This window comes from Ascaphus truei, chromosome 20 (assembly GCF_040206685.1).
Source record: "Ascaphus truei isolate aAscTru1 chromosome 20, aAscTru1.hap1, whole genome shotgun sequence".
Classification (NCBI taxonomy): Eukaryota; Metazoa; Chordata; class Amphibia; order Anura; family Ascaphidae; genus Ascaphus; species Ascaphus truei.
In genome coordinates this window covers 8,680,955-8,698,689 of record NC_134502.1, presented here as the reverse complement: position 1 = coordinate 8,698,689, position 17,735 = coordinate 8,680,955, and the positions used below count along the sequence as shown (strand labels likewise).

General features: G+C 38.7%; 1 long non-coding RNA gene and 14 other non-coding genes across 15 annotated transcripts; 6 read left to right on the top strand and 9 right to left on the bottom strand.

The window, feature by feature from the left end:
- Positions 1-930: 930 nt before the first annotated feature.
- TRNAR-CCU (transfer RNA arginine (anticodon CCU)) lies at positions 931-1,003 on the bottom strand. Its single transcript has one exon. It is a non-coding gene; the product is annotated as a tRNA-Arg (tRNA).
- Positions 1,004-2,366: 1,363 nt separating this feature from the next.
- On the bottom strand, positions 2,367-2,439 carry TRNAR-CCU (transfer RNA arginine (anticodon CCU)). The gene has a single exon. It is a non-coding gene; the product is annotated as a tRNA-Arg (tRNA).
- Positions 2,440-2,625: 186 nt separating this feature from the next.
- On the top strand, positions 2,626-2,697 carry TRNAG-UCC (transfer RNA glycine (anticodon UCC)). Its single transcript has one exon. It is a non-coding gene; the product is annotated as a tRNA-Gly (tRNA).
- Positions 2,698-4,825: 2,128 nt separating this feature from the next.
- On the bottom strand, positions 4,826-4,898 carry TRNAR-CCU (transfer RNA arginine (anticodon CCU)). The gene has a single exon. It is a non-coding gene; the product is annotated as a tRNA-Arg (tRNA).
- A 173-nt stretch (positions 4,899-5,071) lies between these two features.
- On the top strand, positions 5,072-5,143 carry TRNAG-UCC (transfer RNA glycine (anticodon UCC)). The gene has a single exon. It is a non-coding gene; the product is annotated as a tRNA-Gly (tRNA).
- Positions 5,144-7,262: 2,119 nt separating this feature from the next.
- On the bottom strand, positions 7,263-7,335 carry TRNAR-CCU (transfer RNA arginine (anticodon CCU)). Its single transcript has one exon. It is a non-coding gene; the product is annotated as a tRNA-Arg (tRNA).
- A 1,580-nt stretch (positions 7,336-8,915) lies between these two features.
- Positions 8,916-17,495, bottom strand: LOC142471332 (uncharacterized). The gene is made up of 4 exons (XR_012789401.1): positions 16,743-17,495; positions 14,318-14,482; positions 11,867-12,031; positions 8,916-9,580 (listed from the first exon to the last, which is right to left on the bottom strand). It is a non-coding gene; the product is annotated as an uncharacterized LOC142471332 (long non-coding RNA).
- TRNAR-CCU (transfer RNA arginine (anticodon CCU)) lies at positions 9,714-9,786 on the bottom strand. The gene has a single exon. It is a non-coding gene; the product is annotated as a tRNA-Arg (tRNA).
- Positions 9,947-10,018, top strand: TRNAG-UCC (transfer RNA glycine (anticodon UCC)). The gene has a single exon. It is a non-coding gene; the product is annotated as a tRNA-Gly (tRNA).
- Positions 12,165-12,237, bottom strand: TRNAR-CCU (transfer RNA arginine (anticodon CCU)). Its single transcript has one exon. It is a non-coding gene; the product is annotated as a tRNA-Arg (tRNA).
- On the top strand, positions 12,398-12,469 carry TRNAG-UCC (transfer RNA glycine (anticodon UCC)). Its single transcript has one exon. It is a non-coding gene; the product is annotated as a tRNA-Gly (tRNA).
- TRNAR-CCU (transfer RNA arginine (anticodon CCU)) lies at positions 14,616-14,688 on the bottom strand. The gene has a single exon. It is a non-coding gene; the product is annotated as a tRNA-Arg (tRNA).
- Positions 14,823-14,894, top strand: TRNAG-UCC (transfer RNA glycine (anticodon UCC)). Its single transcript has one exon. It is a non-coding gene; the product is annotated as a tRNA-Gly (tRNA).
- Positions 17,041-17,113, bottom strand: TRNAR-CCU (transfer RNA arginine (anticodon CCU)). The gene has a single exon. It is a non-coding gene; the product is annotated as a tRNA-Arg (tRNA).
- Positions 17,274-17,345, top strand: TRNAG-UCC (transfer RNA glycine (anticodon UCC)). The gene has a single exon. It is a non-coding gene; the product is annotated as a tRNA-Gly (tRNA).
- Positions 17,496-17,735: the final 240 nt, after the last annotated feature.

Genomic DNA, 17,735 nt, shown 5'->3' with positions numbered 1-17,735 from the left:
GGTTTGAGCTCCTTTCTCCTCTCCGCAGTAGCCCTCGAGAGGTCGCTGTAAATTTCAATACGTGCATTACGAAATTGCAGGTTTCCTTTCTCTCTGCTAGCCGTTAGTATTCTTTCTTTCGTAGAATAATAGTGGAATCTGATTAGGATCTCCCTGGCCGTCCTGGGGTCCATTGACTTGGGTCCCGGGGCTCTGTGGGCTCGGTCCATCTCAATTTTATCAGGGTGAAAATCAGGTACTAGATGTGTGAATAGGTCTACCAGGTACGTGCGCAGCTGCTCGGTTTCAACTGATTCTGGGACATACCTTAGCCTTAGGTTTTGTCGCCGATCACGATTTTCCTGGCCCTCTGCACTTTCTTTGAGCCCCCTTATTTCCCAATGCAGGTGATTGATTTCGTCCTCCGCGGAGGATTGGGCCTGTTCTAGGGCTTCCACTTTATGACTCAGGGTGTCTGTTTTGGCCACTAGTAAGTTCATATCAGCCCTTAGAGTGTTGACCGCTTTGGCCAGATCTTACTGGAACTCTCTCCTCATTCTGGTGAAGAGGTTTTCCAGATAATCTTTATTTATTTCGATGTTTGCCATGTCTTGTTCCTGCGCTCTGCTCGGGCCCTCCCGCGTGTTGGTCAGGCTGCCATCTTGGGAGGCCTCGCAGCTACCCGTGATCCGCTGACTAAGAGGGAAATAGCTCGACACAGACTGTTGGCCTGCTTTTTTGTTCTTGCTGCTCATGCTGTATAGCTTCACCTGGCCTTCTGTGTTGTTTTCTGGGGGTGCAATCTTTTGATTGGGGCTATTTGGCAAGTTTATTCAATGGAGTGCTCCGGAGCTCTCTCCTCAAGCTTCCATCAGCGGTGACGTCACCGGAAGTCTCCGGACTGAATATGTTTTGAAATAAAAAACTAACGTTATACGGATGAAATATAACAACCCCAGATGGGACTTGAACCCACAATCCCTGGCTTAGGAGGCCAGTGCCTTATCCATTAGGCCACTGGGGCTTATGTCACAGGTGATATAGTTACATAGTTACATAGTTACATAGTAGATGAGGTTGAAAAAAGACGTACGTCCATCAAGTTCAACCTATGCTAAATTTAGACAACAGATACTTTATTCTATATCTATAATTACTTATTGATCCAGAGGAAGGCAAACAAAAAACCCCATTAAGGGGAAAAATGTATTCCTTCCTGACTCCAATGTCTTATAACATTGTATCGTGTGGGATAATGGTAATTATATCTGGGTAATTGTACAGAGAAATGTTTTCACTTTTTAGGAAAAAGAACAAAAAGTCTATTATTTCTATTACTATTGGGAAAAAAGTACAAGGGTTTATGACATCCTAGGAATACGACAAATTTTGCCAGAAAAATGTGTATTTGTTCTAAATCATACAGATTTATGGGTAAATAAGTGGTTGGGATGTAAAAATGATGTATGTACAGTAGAGGCAACTCTTATTCGAACAAAAACCAGTGGCAATTCCCCAAAAAAACCAGGAAACACCCAGGTACATTCTGAATACATGCCTTAAACTTTCCTTAAACTAGCCCCAGCATTTCTGCATTGATTAATGGCCTATCAGATTAACAGCGGGGGTCCCTGGCAGTCCCATTCAAACTGAATTGGACTGCCAGGGATCCCTGCTGTGTTAATCCTATGGGTCGTTAGTCAATGCAGAAATGCCTTAAACGTGCCTCAAACTAGCCCAGAACATACCCAGCACATACCCAGCACATACCCAGAATGTAACCCGGCTAGTTTACAGCAAATGTTAGAATAAACGTTGCCTCTACTGTACAACTAATTCTTTAATACCCATACTAGGAAATGAACGAGTTTTACTTCCTATGACAGTGCTAGGAATACTCATTAGCAATACTCATTTATTATTTTATAATCTCCAATGTCCTGATTTTTTTTTTTTTTACACCATTCTGGCAAGATTTGAACATGTAAATTTTATTGCTTGTTTATATTTGAATTCCAAATTAATTTGTTTACCACACCAGGCCAAGATTATTTATCACTCATGCTTTCATAATCACACTTCATTTTAGGTCGTATTGAGAATAATGAAATAGTGAAAGAATAATTTCCTATGTGTAAGAAATTAAGAAAGAAGAAGGTTGACTTCCAGTTTTACAAAAACAATTAAAAGAAGGAGAAATTGTTTCTCAATAGGAAAAGGGTACATTTAAAAAGATAGAACATGAATAGTCTGTATAAAAGAACATGAATGGTCTGCTTGGTCTGTATAAAAACATTTGGAATTGTTGCCTAATTTATTAATGATAACTTACACCGGACTGAATATGTTTTGAAATAAAAACTAACGTTTTGCGGATGAAATATAACCACCCCAGATGGGACTTGAACCCACAATCCCTGGCTTAGGAGGCCAGTGCCTTATCCATTAGGCCACTGGGGCTTATGTCACATGTCTTATAACATTGTAGCGTGTGGGGTAATGGTAATTGTATCTGGGTAATTCAACAGAGAAAGATAGAGTTTCTTGATAAATAGTCCAGCACTATATTCCTGCACTATATTCCAGCACTGTATTCCAGCACTGTATTGCTGCACTGTATTGCTGCACTACAGAATACAGCACTATGCGTTGGTGGTATAGTGGTGAGCATAGCTGCCTTCCAAGCAGTTGACCCGGGTTCGATTCCCGGCCAACGCAAGTTTTATTTAGCAAAAAAAGTGTTTTATTGAAAAATAGAAGGATATCTATTCTGGACCCAGGCTCATATGTGGCATATGAGTAAGTCCATGTACTGTAGCTTAACTCGTCCCCTTTTAAAGCACACTTCTGTTTTCTTCAACTTTATTGAGGGAGTTACAGTATAACAGTTATAAGAGGAGTATATAAGTTCTTGTATATGGAATGTAATAGTGGATGTCCCTTGTGAGGAGAATTGCTTGATGAGAGGAAGGTGTCCTGCTATGTGGAAGTGCCTCTCTGAGGGGAAGGTTAAAAGGATTTCCTTTCTGAGGGAGCAGTGGAAGATGTGTCTACTCACTTTGGCTGCTTGTTGAAAAGAGGGAGCACACTTTCCTGTCAGACAGGAACACACTAAGGGGCATAACAATATGCAGATAAAGCAGGGGGAGAGGACTAAAACATACTCAAATATGAGCATTGGGAGGTTGCCAGGGCAACTGACTAGAGGCTGTGTAAAGGGGATTACTTGTAACAACTATGTTGCAATATACACAGCTCTGGCTTCTTCAGGGCTTGGAAAAAACATGTAACTTCCCTGGGGAGAGCTGACAGTGTGAGAGCCGAGAAAAATATACAGAAAATATGCAATCCTGTTCCAGGACAATATTGGTAACAATACCTACCACATGGTGGCACTGTTGCATTATATATCCAGTGTATGTAGTCAGCTGGGCTCTAAATATGTCAAAATATTGTGTTTTAAAGCAAAGAATCACCTATGGGACTAAATATGTTTTCACTTTTTAGGAAAAAGAACAAAAAATCTATTATTTCTATTACTATTGGGAAAAAAGTACAAGGGTGTATGACATCCTAGGAATACGACAAAGTTTGCCAGAAAAATATGTATTTGTTCTAAATCATACAGATTTATGGGTAAATAAGTGGTTGGGATGTAAAAATGATGTATGTACAACTAATTCTTTAATACCCATACTAGGAAATGAATGAGTTTTACTTCCTATGACAGTGCTAGGAATACTCATTAGCAATACTCATTTATTAGTTTATAATCTCCAATGTCCTGATTTTTTTTTTTACACCATTCTGGCAAGATTTGAACATGTAAAATGTATTGCTTGTTTATATTTGAATTCTAAATTAATTTGTTTACCACACCAGGCCAAGATTATTTATCACTCATGCTTTCATAATCACACTTCATTTTAGGTCGTATTGAAAATAATGAAATAGTGAAAGAATAATTTCCTATGTGTAAGAAATTAAGAAAGAAGAAGGTTGACTTCCAGTTTTACAAAAACAATTTAAAGAAGGAGAAATTGTTTCTCAATAGGAAAAGGGTACATTTAAAAAGATAGAACATGAATGGTCAGTAATGACAGGTTCAGCTTGGGGGGCAAAGTTTAAAAAAATCTGTTACAATGTGTCAGTATTGGGTATTTTTTTTCCCATGCATCCTTTAATCATTGTACTTTGTGAGGCTTTATTGTGTATTGTTCTTCAACTATTTTTAATATGTACTATGAAAAGAACGTATACACCGATAAAAGTAGAAAGAAATGACTCAAGAAGTGGAAACATTGACAAAAGTGTATAACAGGGCATCAGATTTCTTCAGTGAGAATTCTTTGCTTTAGAATGATATCTTGGCATTTAGTTTTTATAATTTTTTTGGAATGTGATGCGAATGGTGCATGAGTGTTCCTGTAGGCTGTGTTAGGAACTCCCCAGAGCAATGTGCATGACCTGTTTAAGGTTTCCTTGGTTACCTATAGTCACTCGACCGGTTGTCACGGGCGACTGCATTTTGTCCGCTGTCGACTGCTTACCTGCGGCAGAGTCCCCGGCGTCTCCCAGTCTTCTCCTACAAATTCATCTTTTCCCCCTGCAGCTCCAGTTAAAATGGCCACGCTGCTTCAAATGACGTCGCGTTGACGTGGCAACGAGAAGCTGCATGATGTCGTGAATAAGATCCCGCAATCCTGTCTGTACCTGGGTAAAATACGTCAGATTGCTTGGTCTGTATGAAAACATTTGGAATTATTGCCTAATTTATTAATGATAACTAACACCGGACTGAATATGTTTTGAAATAAAAACTAACGTTTTGCGGATGAAATATAACCACCCCAGATGGGACTTGAACCCACAATCCCTGGCTTAGGAGGCCAGTGCCTTATCCATTAGGCCACTGGGGCTTATGTCACATGTCTTATAACATTGTATCGTGTGGGGTAATGGTAATTGTATCTGGGTAATTCAACAGAGAAAGATAGAGTTTCTTGATAAATAGTCCAGCACTATATTCCAGCACTATATTCCTGCACTATATTCCTGCACTGTATGGCTGCACTACAGAACACAGCACTATGCGTTGGTGGTATAGTGGTGAGCATAGCTGCCTTCCAAGCAGTTGACCCGGGTTCGATTCCCGGCCAACGCAAGTTTTATTTAGCAAAAAAAGTGTTTTATTGAAAAATAGAAGGATATCTATTCTGGACCCAGGCTCATATGTGGCATATGAGTAAGTCCATGTACTGTAGCTTAACTCGTCCCCTTTTAAAGCACACTTCTGTTTTCTTCAACTTTATTGAGGGAGTTACAGTATAACAGTTATAAGAGGAGTATATAAGTTCTTGTATATGGAATGTAATAGTGGATGTCCCTTGTGAGGAGAATTGCTTGATGAGAGGAAGGTGTCCTGCTATGTGGAAGTGCCTCTCTGAGGGGAAGGTTAAAAGGATTTCCTTTCTGAGGGAGCAGAGGAAGATGTGTCTACTCACTTTGGCTGCTTGTTGAAAAGAGGGAGCACACTTTCCTGTCAGACAGGAACACACTAAGGGGCATAACAATATGCAGATAAAGCAGGGGGAGAGGACTAAAACATACTCAAATATGAGCATTGGGAGGTTGCCAGGGCAACTGACTAGAGGCTGTGTAAAGGGGATTACTTGTAACAACTATGTTGCAATATACACAGCTCTGGCTTCTTCAGGGCTTGGAAAAAACATGTAACTTCCCTGGGGAGAGCTGACAGTGTGAGAGCCGAGAAAAATATACAGAAAATATGCAATCCTGTTCCAGGACAATATTGGTAACAATACCTACCACATGGTGGCACTGTTGCATTATATATCCAGTGTATGTAGTCAGCTGGGCTCTAAATATGTCAAAATATTGTGTTTTAAAGCAAAGAATCACCTATGGGACTAAATATGTTTTCACTCTTTAGGAAAAAGAACAAAAAATCTATTATTTCTATTACTATTGGGAAAAAAGTACAAGGGTGTATGACATCCTAGGAATACGAAAAAGTTTGCCAGAAAAATGTGTATTTGTTCTAAATCATACAGATTTATGGGTAAATAAGTGGTTGGGATGTAAAAATGATGTATGTAAAACTAATTCTTTAATACCCATACTAGGAAATGAACGAGTTTTACTTCCTATGACAGTGCTAGGAATACTCATTAGCAATACTCATTTATTATTTTATAATCTCCAATGTCCTGATTTTTTTTTTTTTACACCATTCTGGCAAGATTTGAACATGTAAATTTTATTGCTTGTTTATATTTGAATTCTAAATTAATTTGTTTACCACACCAGGCCAAGATTATTTATCACTCATGCTTTCATAATCACACTTCATTTTAGGTCGTATTGAGAATAATGAAATAGTGAAAGAATAATTTCCTATGTGTAAGAAATTAAGAAAGAAGAAGGTTGACTTCCAGTTTTACAAAAACAATTAAAAGAAGGAGAAATTGTTTCTCAATAGGAAAAGGGTACATTTAAAAAGATGGAACATGAATGGTCAGTATTGACAGGTTCAGCTTGGGGGGCAAAGTTTAAAAAAATCTGTTACAATGTGTCAGTATTGGGTATTTTTTTTCCCATGCATCCTTTAATCATTGTACTTTGTGAGGCTTTATTGTGTATTGTTCTTCAACTATTTTTAATATGTACTATGAAAAGAACGTATACACCGATAAAAGTAGAAAGAAATGACTCAAGAAGTGGAAACATTGAAAAAAGTGTATAACAGGGCATCAGATTTCTTCAGTGAGAATTCTTTGCTTTAGAATGATATCTTGGCATTTAGTTTTTATAATTTTTTTGGAATGTGATGCGAATGGTGCATGAGTGTTCCTGTAGGCTGTGTTAGGAACTCCCCAGAGCAATGTGCATGACCTGTTTAAGGTTTCCTTGGTTACCTATAGTCACTCGACCGGTTGTCACGGGCGACTGCATTTTGTCCGCTGTCGACTGCTTACCTGCGGCAGAGTCCCCGGCGTCTCCCAGTCTTCTCCTACAAATTCATCTTTTCCCCCTGCAGCTCCAGTTAAAATGGCCACGCTGCTTCAAATGACGTCGCAACGAGAAGCTGCATGATGTCGTGAATAAGATCCCGCAATCCTGTCTGTACCTGGGTAAAATACGTCAGATTGCTTGGTCTGTATGAAAACATTTGGAATTGTTGCCTAATTTATTAATGATAACTAACACCGGACTGAATATGTTTTGAAATAAAAACTAACGTTTTGCGGATGAAATATAACCACCCCAGATGGGACTTGAACCCACAATCCCTGGCTTAGGAGGCCAGTGCCTTATCCATTAGGCCACTGGGGCTTATGTCGCATGTCTTATAACATTGTATCGTGTGGGGTAATGGTAATTGTATCTGGGTAATTCAACAGAGAAAGATAGAGTTTCTGGATAAATAGTCCAGCACTATATTCCTGCACTATATTCCAGCACTGTATAGCTGCACTACAGAATACAGCACTATGCGTTGGTGGTATAGTGGTGAGCATAGCTGCCTTCCAAGCAGTTAACCCGGGTTCGATTCCCGGCCAACGCAAGTTTTATTTAGCAAAAAAAGTGTTTTATTGAAAAATAGAAGGATATCTATTCTGGACCCAGGCTCATATGTGGCATATGAGTAAGTCCATGTACTGTAGCTTAACTCGTCCCCTTTTAAAGCACACTTCTGTTTTCTTCAACTTTATTGAGGGAGTTACAGTATAACAGTTATAAGAGGAGTATATAAGTTCTTGTATATGGAATGTAATAGTGGATGTCCCTTGTGAGGAGAATTGCTTGATGAGAGGAAGGTGTCCTGCTATGTGGAAGTGCCTCTCTGAGGGGAAGGTTAAAAGGATTTCCTTTCTGAGGGAGCAGTGGAAGATGTGTCTACTCACTTTGGCTGCTTGTTGAAAAGAGGGAGCACACTTTCCTGTCAGACAGGAACACACTAAGGGGCATAACAATATGCAGATAAAGCAGGGGGAGAGGACTAAAACATACTCAAATATGAGCATTGGGAGGTTGCCAGGGCAACTGACTAGAGGCTGTGTAAAGGGGATTACTTGTAACAACTATGTTGCAATATACACAGCTCTGGCTTCTTCAGGGCTTGGAAAAAACATGTAACTTCCCTGGGGAGAGCTGACAGTGTGAGAGCCGAGAAAAATATACAGAAAATATGCAATCCTGTTCCAGGACAATATTGGTAACAATACCTACCACATGGTGGCACTGTTGCATTATATATCCAGTGTATGTAGTCAGCTGGGCTCTAAATATGTCAAAATATTGTGTTTTAAAGCAAAGAATCACCTATGGGACTAAATATGTTTTCACTTTTTAGGAAAAAGAACAAAAAATCTATTATTTCTATTACTATTGGGAAAAAAGTACAAGGGTGTATGACATCCTAGGAATACGACAAAGTTTGCCAGAAAAATATGTATTTGTTCTAAATCATACAGATTTATGGGTAAATAAGTGGTTGGGATGTAAAAATGATGTATGTACAACTAATTCTTTAATACCCATACTAGGAAATGAACGAGTTTTACTTCCTATGACAGTGCTAGGAATACTCATTAGCAATACTCATTTATTAGTTTATAATCTCCAATGTCCTGATTTTTTTTTTTACACCATTCTGGCAAGATTTGAACATGTAAAATTTATTGCTTGTTTATATTTGAATTCTAAATTAATTTGTTTACCACACCAGGCCAAGATTATTTATCACTCATGCTTTCATAATCACACTTCATTTTAGGTCGTATTGAAAATAATGAAATAGTGAAAGAATAATTTCCTATGTGTAAGAAATTAAGAAAAAAGAAGGTTGACTTCCAGTTTTACAAAAACAATTTAAAGAAGGAGAAATTGTTTCTCAATAGGAAAAGGGTACATTTAAAAAGATAGAACATGAATGGTCAGTAATGACAGGTTCAGCTTGGGGGGCAAAGTTTAAAAAAATCTGTTACAATGTGTCAGTATTGGGTATTTTTTTTCCCATGCATCCTTTAATCATTGTACTTTGTGAGGCTTTATTGTGTATTGTTCTTCAACTATTTTTAATATGTACTATGAAAAGAACGTATACACCGATAAAAGTAGAAAGAAATGACTCAAGAAGTGGAAACATTGACAAAAGTGTATAACAGGGCATCAGATTTCTTCAGTGAGAATTCTTTGCTTTAGAATGATATCTTGGCATTTAGTTTTTATAATTTTTTTGGAATGTGATGCGAATGGTGCATGAGTGTTCCTGTAGGCTGTGTTAGGAACTCCCCAGAGCAATGTGCATGACCTGTTTAAGGTTTCCTTGGTTACCTATAGCCAGGGGTCGACAAATGCACTCGACCGGTTGTCATGGGCGACTGCATTTTGTCCGCTGTCGACTGCTTACCTGCGGCAGAATCCCCCGGCGTCTCCCAGTTTTCTCCTACAATTTTCATCTTTTCCCCCTGCAGCTCCAGTTAAAATGGCCACGCTGCTTCAAATGACGTCGCGTTGACGTGGCAACGAGAAGCTGCATGATGTCGTGAAATAGATCCCGCAATCCTGTCTGTACCTGGGTAAAATACGTCAGATTGCTTGGTCTGTATGAAAACATTTGGAATTGTTGCCTAATTTATTAATGATAACTAACACCGGACTGAATATGTTTTGAAATAAAAACTAACGTTTTGCGGATGAAATATAACCACCCCAGATAGGACTTGAACCCACAATCCCTGGCTTAGGAGGCCAGTGCCTTATCCATTAGGCCACTGGGGCTTATGTCGCATGTCTTATAACATTGTATCGTGTGGGGTAATGGTAATTGTATCTGGGTAATTCAACAGAGAAAGATAGAGTTTCTGGATAAATAGTCCAGCACTATATTCCTGCACTATATTCCAGCACTGTATTGCTGCACTACAGAATACAGCACTATGCGTTGGTGGTATAGTGGTGAGCATAGCTGCCTTCCAAGCAGTTGACCCGGGTTCGATTCCCGGCCAACGCAAGTTTTATTTAGCAAAAAAAGTGTTTTATTGAAAAATAGAAGGATATCTATTCTGGACCCAGGCTCATATGTGGCATATGAGTAAGTCCATGTACTGTAGCTTAACTCGTCCCCTTTTAAAGCACACTTCTGTTTTCTTCAACTTTATTGAGGGAGTTACAGTATAACAGTTATAAGAGGAGTATATAAGTTCTTGTATATGGAATGTAATAGTGGATGTCCCTTGTGAGGAGAATTGCTTGATGAGAGGAAGGTGTCCTGCTATGTGGAAGTGCCTCTCTGAGGGGAAGGTTAAAAGGATTTCCTTTCTGAGGGAGCAGTGGAAGATGTGTCTACTCACTTTGGCTGCTTGTTGAAAAGAGGGAGCACACTTTCCTGTCAGACAGGAACACACTAAGGGGCATAACAATATGCAGATAAAGCAGGGGGAGAGGACTAAAACATACTCAAATATGAGCATTGGGAGGTTGCCAGGGCAACTGACTAGAGGCTGTGTAAAGGGGATTACTTGTAACAACTATGTTGCAATATACACAGCTCTGGCTTCTTCAGGGCTTGGAAAAAACATGTAACTTCCCTGGGGAGAGCTGACAGTGTGAGAGCCGAGAAAAATATACAGAAAATATGCAATCCTGTTCCAGGACAATATTGGTAACAATACCTACCACATGGTGGCACTGTTGCATTATATATCCAGTGTATGTAGTCAGCTGGGCTCTAAATATGTCAAAATATTGTGTTTTAAAGCAAAGAATCCCCTATGGGACTAAATATGTTTTCACTTTTTAGGAAAAAGAACAAAAAATCTATTATTTCTATTACTATTGGGAAAAAAGTACAAGGGTGTATGACATCCTAGGAATACGACAAAGTTTGCCAGAAAAATATGTATTTGTTCTAAATCATACAGATTTATGGGTAAATAAGTGGTTGGGATGTAAAAATGATGTATGTACAACTAATTCTTTAATACCCATACTAGGAAATGAACGAGTTTTACTTCCTATGACAGTGCTAGGAATACTCATTAGCAATACTCATTTATTAGTTTATAATCTCCAATGTCCTGATTTTTTTTTTTACACCATTCTGGCAAGATTTGAACATGTAAAATGTATTGCTTGTTTATATTTGAATTCTAAATTAATTTGTTTACCACACCAGGCCAAGATTATTTATCACTCATGCTTTCATAATCACACTTCATTTTAGGTCGTATTGAAAATAATGAAATAGTGAAAGAATAATTTCCTATGTGTAAGAAATTAAGAAAAAAGAAGGTTGACTTCCAGTTTTACAAAAACAATTTAAAGAAGGAGAAATTGTTTCTCAATAGGAAAAGGGTACATTTAAAAAGATAGAACATGAATGGTCAGTAATGACAGGTTCAGCTTGGGGGGCAAAGTTTAAAAAAATCTGTTACAATGTGTCAGTATTGGGTATTTTTTTTCCCATGCATCCTTTAATCATTGTACTTTGTGAGGCTTTATTGTGTATTGTTCTTCAACTATTTTTAATATGTACTATGAAAAGAACGTATACACCGATAAAAGTAGAAAGAAATGACTCAAGAAGTGGAAACATTGACAAAAGTGTATAACAGGGCATCAGATTTCTTCAGTGAGAATTCTTTGCTTTAGAATGATATCTTGGCATTTAGTTTTTATAATTTTTTTGGAATGTGATGCGAATGGTGCATGAGTGTTCCTGTAGGCTGTGTTAGGAACTCCCCAGAGCAATGTGCATGACCTGTTTAAGGTTTCCTTGGTTACCTATAGCCAGGGGTCGACAAATGCACTCGACCGGTTGTCATGGGCGACTGCATTTTGTCCGCTGTCGACTGCTTACCTGCGGCAGAATCCCCCGGCGTCTCCCAGTTTTCTCCTACAATTTTCATCTTTTCCCCCTGCAGCTCCAGTTAAAATGGCCACGCTGCTTCAAATGACGTCGCGTTGACGTGGCAACGAGAAGCTGCATGATGTCGTGAAATAGATCCCGCAATCCTGTCTGTACCTGGGTAAAATACGTCAGATTGCTTGGTCTGTATGAAAACATTTGGAATTGTTGCCTAATTTATTAATGATAACTAACACCGGACTGAATATGTTTTGAAATAAAAACTAACGTTTTGCGGATGAAATATAACCACCCCAGATGGGACTTGAACCCACAATCCCTGGCTTAGGAGGCCAGTGCCTTATCCATTAGGCCACTGGGGCTTATGTCGCATGTCTTATAACATTGTATCGTGTGGGGTAATGGTAATTGTATCTGGGTAATTCAACAGAGAAAGATAGAGTTTCTGGATAAATAGTCCAGCACTATATTCCTGCACTATATTCCAGCACTGTATTGCTGCACTACAGAATACAGCACTATGCGTTGGTGGTATAGTGGTGAGCATAGCTGCCTTCCAAGCAGTTGACCCGGGTTCGATTCCCGGCCAACGCAAGTTTTATTTAGCAAAAAAAGTGTTTTATTGAAAAATAGAAGGATATCTATTCTGGACCCAGGCTCATATGTGGCATATGAGTAAGTCCATGTACTGTAGCTTAACTCGTCCCCTTTTAAAGCACACTTCTGTTTTCTTCAACTTTATTGAGGGAGTTACAGTATAACAGTTATAAGAGGAGTATATAAGTTCTTGTATATGGAATGTAATAGTGGATGTCCCTTGTGAGGAGAATTGCTTGATGAGAGGAAGGTGTCCTGCTATGTGGAAGTGCCTCTCTGAGGGGAAGGTTAAAAGGATTTCCTTTCTGAGGGAGCAGTGGAAGATGTGTCTACTCACTTTGGCTGCTTGTTGAAAAGAGGGAGCACACTTTCCTGTCAGACAGGAACACACTAAGGGGCATAACAATATGCAGATAAAGCAGGGGGAGAGGACTAAAACATACTCAAATATGAGCATTGGGAGGTTGCCAGGGCAACTGACTAGAGGCTGTGTAAAGGGGATTACTTGTAACAACTATGTTGCAATATACACAGCTCTGGCTTCTTCAGGGCTTGGAAAAAACATGTAACTTCCCTGGGGAGAGCTGACAGTGTGAGAGCCGAGAAAAATATACAGAAAATATGCAATCCTGTTCCAGGACAATATTGCTAACAATACCTACCACATGGTGGCACTGTTGCATTATATATCCAGTGTATGTAGTCAGCTGGGCTCTAAATATGGCAAAATATTGTGTTTTAAAGCAAAGAATCACCTATGGGACTAAATATGTTTTCACTTTTTAGGAAAAAGAACAAAAAATCTATTATTTCTATTACTATTGGGAAAAAAGTACAAGGGTGTATGACATCCTAGGAATACGACAAAGTTTGCCAGAAAAATATGTATTTGTTCTAAATCATACAGATTTATGGGTAAATAAGTGGTTGGGATGTAAAAATGATGTATGTACAACTAATTCTTTAATACCCATACTAGGAAATGAACGAGTTTTACTTCCTATGACAGTGCTAGGAATACTCATTAGCAATACTCATTTATTAGTTTATAATCTCCAATGTCCTGATTTTTTTTTTTACACCATTCTGGCAAGATTTGAACATGTAAAATTTATTGCTTGTTTATATTTGAATTCTAAATTAATTTGTTTACCACACCAGGCCAAGATTATTTATCACTCATGCTTTCATAATCACACTTCATTTTAGGTCGTATTGAAAATAATGAAATAGTGAAAGAATAATTTCCTATGTGTAAGAAATTAAGAAAAAAGAAGGTTGACTTCCAGTTTTACAAAAACAATTTAAAGAAGGAGAAATTGTTTCTCAATAGGAAAAGGGTACATTTAAAAAGATAGAACATGAATGGTCAGTAATGACAGGTTCAGCTTGGGGGGCAAAGTTTAAAAAAATCTGTTACAATGTGTCAGTATTGGGTATTTTTTTTCCCATGCATCCTTTAATCATTGTACTTTGTGAGGCTTTATTGTGTATTGTTCTTCAACTATTTTTAATATGTACTATGAAAAGAACGTATACACCGATAAAAGTAGAAAGAAATGACTCAAGAAGTGGAAACATTGACAAAAGTGTATAACAGGGCATCAGATTTCTTCAGTGAGAATTCTTTGCTTTAGAATGATATCTTGGCATTTAGTTTTTATAATTTTTTTGGAATGTGATGCGAATGGTGCATGAGTGTTCCTGTAGGCTGTGTTAGGAACTCCCCAGAGCAATGTGCATGACCTGTTTAAGGTTTCCTTGGTTACCTATAGCCAGGGGTCGACAAATGCACTCGACCGGTTGTCATGGGCGACTGCATTTTGTCCGCTGTCGACTGCTTACCTGCGGCAGAATCCCCCGGCGTCTCCCAGTTTTCTCCTACAATTTTCATCTTTTCCCCCTGCAGCTCCAGTTAAAATGGCCACGCTGCTTCAAATGACGTCGCGTTGACGTGGCAACGAGAAGCTGCATGATGTCGTGAAATAGATCCCGCAATCCTGTCTGTACCTGGGTAAAATACGTCAGACTGCTTGGTCTGTATGAAAACATTTGGAATTGTTGCCTAATTTATTAATGATAACTAACACCGGACTGAATATGTTTTGAAATAAAAACTAACGTTTTGCGGATGAAATATAACCACCCCAGATGGGACTTGAACCCACAATCCCTGGCTTAGGAGGCCAGTGCCTTATCCATTAGGCCACTGGGGCTTATGTCGCATGTCTTATAACATTGTATCGTGTGGGGTAATGGTAATTGTATCTGGGTAATTCAACAGAAAAAGATAGAGTTTCTGGATAAATAGTCCAGCACTATATTCCTGCACTACAGAATACAGCACTATGCGTTGGTGGTATAGTGGTGAGCATAGCTGCCTTCCAAGCAGTTGACCCGGGTTCGATTCCCGGCCAACGCAAGTTTTATTTAGCAAAAAAAGTGTTTTATTGAAAAATAGAAGGATATCTATTCTGGACCCAGGCTCATATGTGGCATATGAGTAAGTCCATGTACTGTAGCTTAACTCGTCCCCTTTTAAAGCACACTTCTGTTTTCTTCAACTTTATTGAGGGAGTTACAGTATAACAGTTATAAGAGGAGTATATAAGTTCTTGTATATGGAATGTAATAGTGGATGTCCCTTGTGAGGAGAATTGCTTGATGAGAGAAAGGTGTCCTGCTATGTGGAAGTGCCTCTCTGAGGGGAAGGTTAAAAGGATTTCCTTTCTGAGGGAGCAGTGGAAGATGTGTCTACTCACTTTGGCTGCTTGTTGAAAAGAGGGAGCACACTTTCCTGTCAGACAGGAACACACTAAGGGGCATAACAATATGCAGATAAAGCAGGGGGAGAGGACTAAAACATACTCAAATATGAGCATTGGGAGGTTGCCAGGGCAACTGACTAGAGGCTGTGTAAAGGGGATTACTTGTAACAACTATGTTGCAATATACACAGCTCTGGCTTCTTCAGGGCTTGGAAAAAACATGTAACTTCCCTGGGGAGAGCTGACAGTGTGAGAGCCGAGAAAAATATACAGAAAATATGCAATCCTGTTCCAGGACAATATTGGTAACAATACCTACCACATGGTGGCACTGTTGCATTATATATCCAGTGTATGTAGTCAGCTGGGCTCTAAATATGTCAAAATATTGTGTTTTAAAGCAAAGAATCACCTATGGGACTAAATATGTTTTCACTTTTTAGGAAAAAGAACAAAAAATCTATTATTTCTATTACTATTGGGAAAAAAGTACAAGGGTGTATGACATCCTAGGAATACGACAAAGTTTGCCAGAAAAATATGTATTTGTTCTAAATCATACAGATTTATGGGTAAATAAGTGGTTGGGATGTAAAAATGATGTATGTACAACTAATTCTTTAATACCCATACTAGGAAATGAACGAGTTTTACTTCCTATGACAGTGCTAGGAATACTCATTAGCAATACTCATTTATTAGTTTATAATCTCCAATGTCCTGATTTTTTTTTTTACACCATTCTGGCAAGATTTGAACATGTAAAATGTATTGCTTGTTTATATTTGAATTCTAAATTAATTTGTTTACCACACCAGGCCAAGATTATTTATCACTCATGCTTTCATAATCACACTTCATTTTAGGTCGTATTGAAAATAATGAAATAGTGAAAGAATAATTTCCTATGTGTAAGAAATTAAGAAAAAAGAAGGTTGACTTCCAGTTTTACAAAAACAATTTAAAGAAGGAGAAATTGTTTCTCAATAGGAAAAGGGTACATTTAAAAAGATAGAACATGAATGGTCAGTAATGACAGGTTCAGCTTGGGGGGCAAAGTTTAAAAAAATCTGTTACAATGTGTCAGTATTGGGTATTTTTTTTCCCATGCATCCTTTAATCATTGTACTTTGTGAGGCTTTATTGTGTATTGTTCTTCAACTATTTTTAATATGTACTATGAAAAGAACGTATACACCGATAAAAGTAGAAAGAAATGACTCAAGAAGTGGAAACATTGACAAAAGTGTATAACAGGGCATCAGATTTCTTCAGTGAGAATTCTTTGCTTTAGAATGATATCTTGGCATTTAGTTTTTATAATTTTTTTGGAATGTGATGCGAATGGTGCATGAGTGTTCCTGTAGGCTGTGTTAGGAACTCCCCAGAGCAATGTGCATGACCTGTTTAAGGTTTCCTTGGTTACCTATAGCCAGGGGTCGACAAATGCACTCGACCGGTTGTCATGGGCGACTGCATTTTGTCCGCTGTCGACTGCTTACCTGCGGCAGAATCCCCCGGCGTCTCCCAGTTTTCTCCTACAATTTTCATCTTTTCCCCCTGCAGCTCCAGTTAAAATGGCCACGCTGCTTCAAATGACGTCGCGTTGACGTGGCAACGAGAAGCTGCATGATGTCGTGAAATAGATCCCGCAATCCTGTCTGTACCTGGGTAAAATACGTCAGATTGCTTGGTCTGTATGAAAACATTTGGAATTGTTGCCTAATTTATTAATGATAACTAACACCGGACTGAATATGTTTTGAAATAAAAACTAACGTTTTGCGGATGAAATATAACCACCCCAGATGGGACTTGAACCCACAATCCCTGGCTTAGGAGGCCAGTGCCTTATCCATTAGGCCACTGGGGCTTATGTCGCATGTCTTATAACATTGTATCGTGTGGGGTAATGGTAATTGTATCTGGGTAATTCAACAGAGAAAGATAGAGTTTCTGGATAAATAGTCCAGCACTATATTCCTGCACTATATTCCAGCACTGTATTGCTGCACTACAGAATACAGCACTATGCGTTGGTGGTATAGTGGTGAGCATAGCTGCCTTCCAAGCAGTTGACCCGGGTTCGATTCCCGGCCAACGCAAGTTTTATTTAGCAAAAAAAGTGTTTTATTGAAAAATAGAAGGATATCTATTCTGGACCCAGGCTCATATGTGGCATATGAGTAAGTCCATGTACTGTAGCTTAACTCGTCCCCTTTTAAAGCACACTTCTGTTTTCTTCAACTTTATTGAGGGAGTTACAGTATAACAGTTATAAGAGGAGTATATAAGTTCTTGTATATGGAATGTAATAGTGGATGTCCCTTGTGAGGAGAATTGCTTGATGAGAGAAAGGTGTCCTGCTATGTGGAAGTGCCTCTCTGAGGGGAAGGTTAAAAGGATTTCCTTTCTGAGGGAGCAGTGGAAGATGTGTCTACTCACTTTGGCTGCTTGTTGAAAAGAGGGAGCACACTTTCCTGTCAGACAGGAAC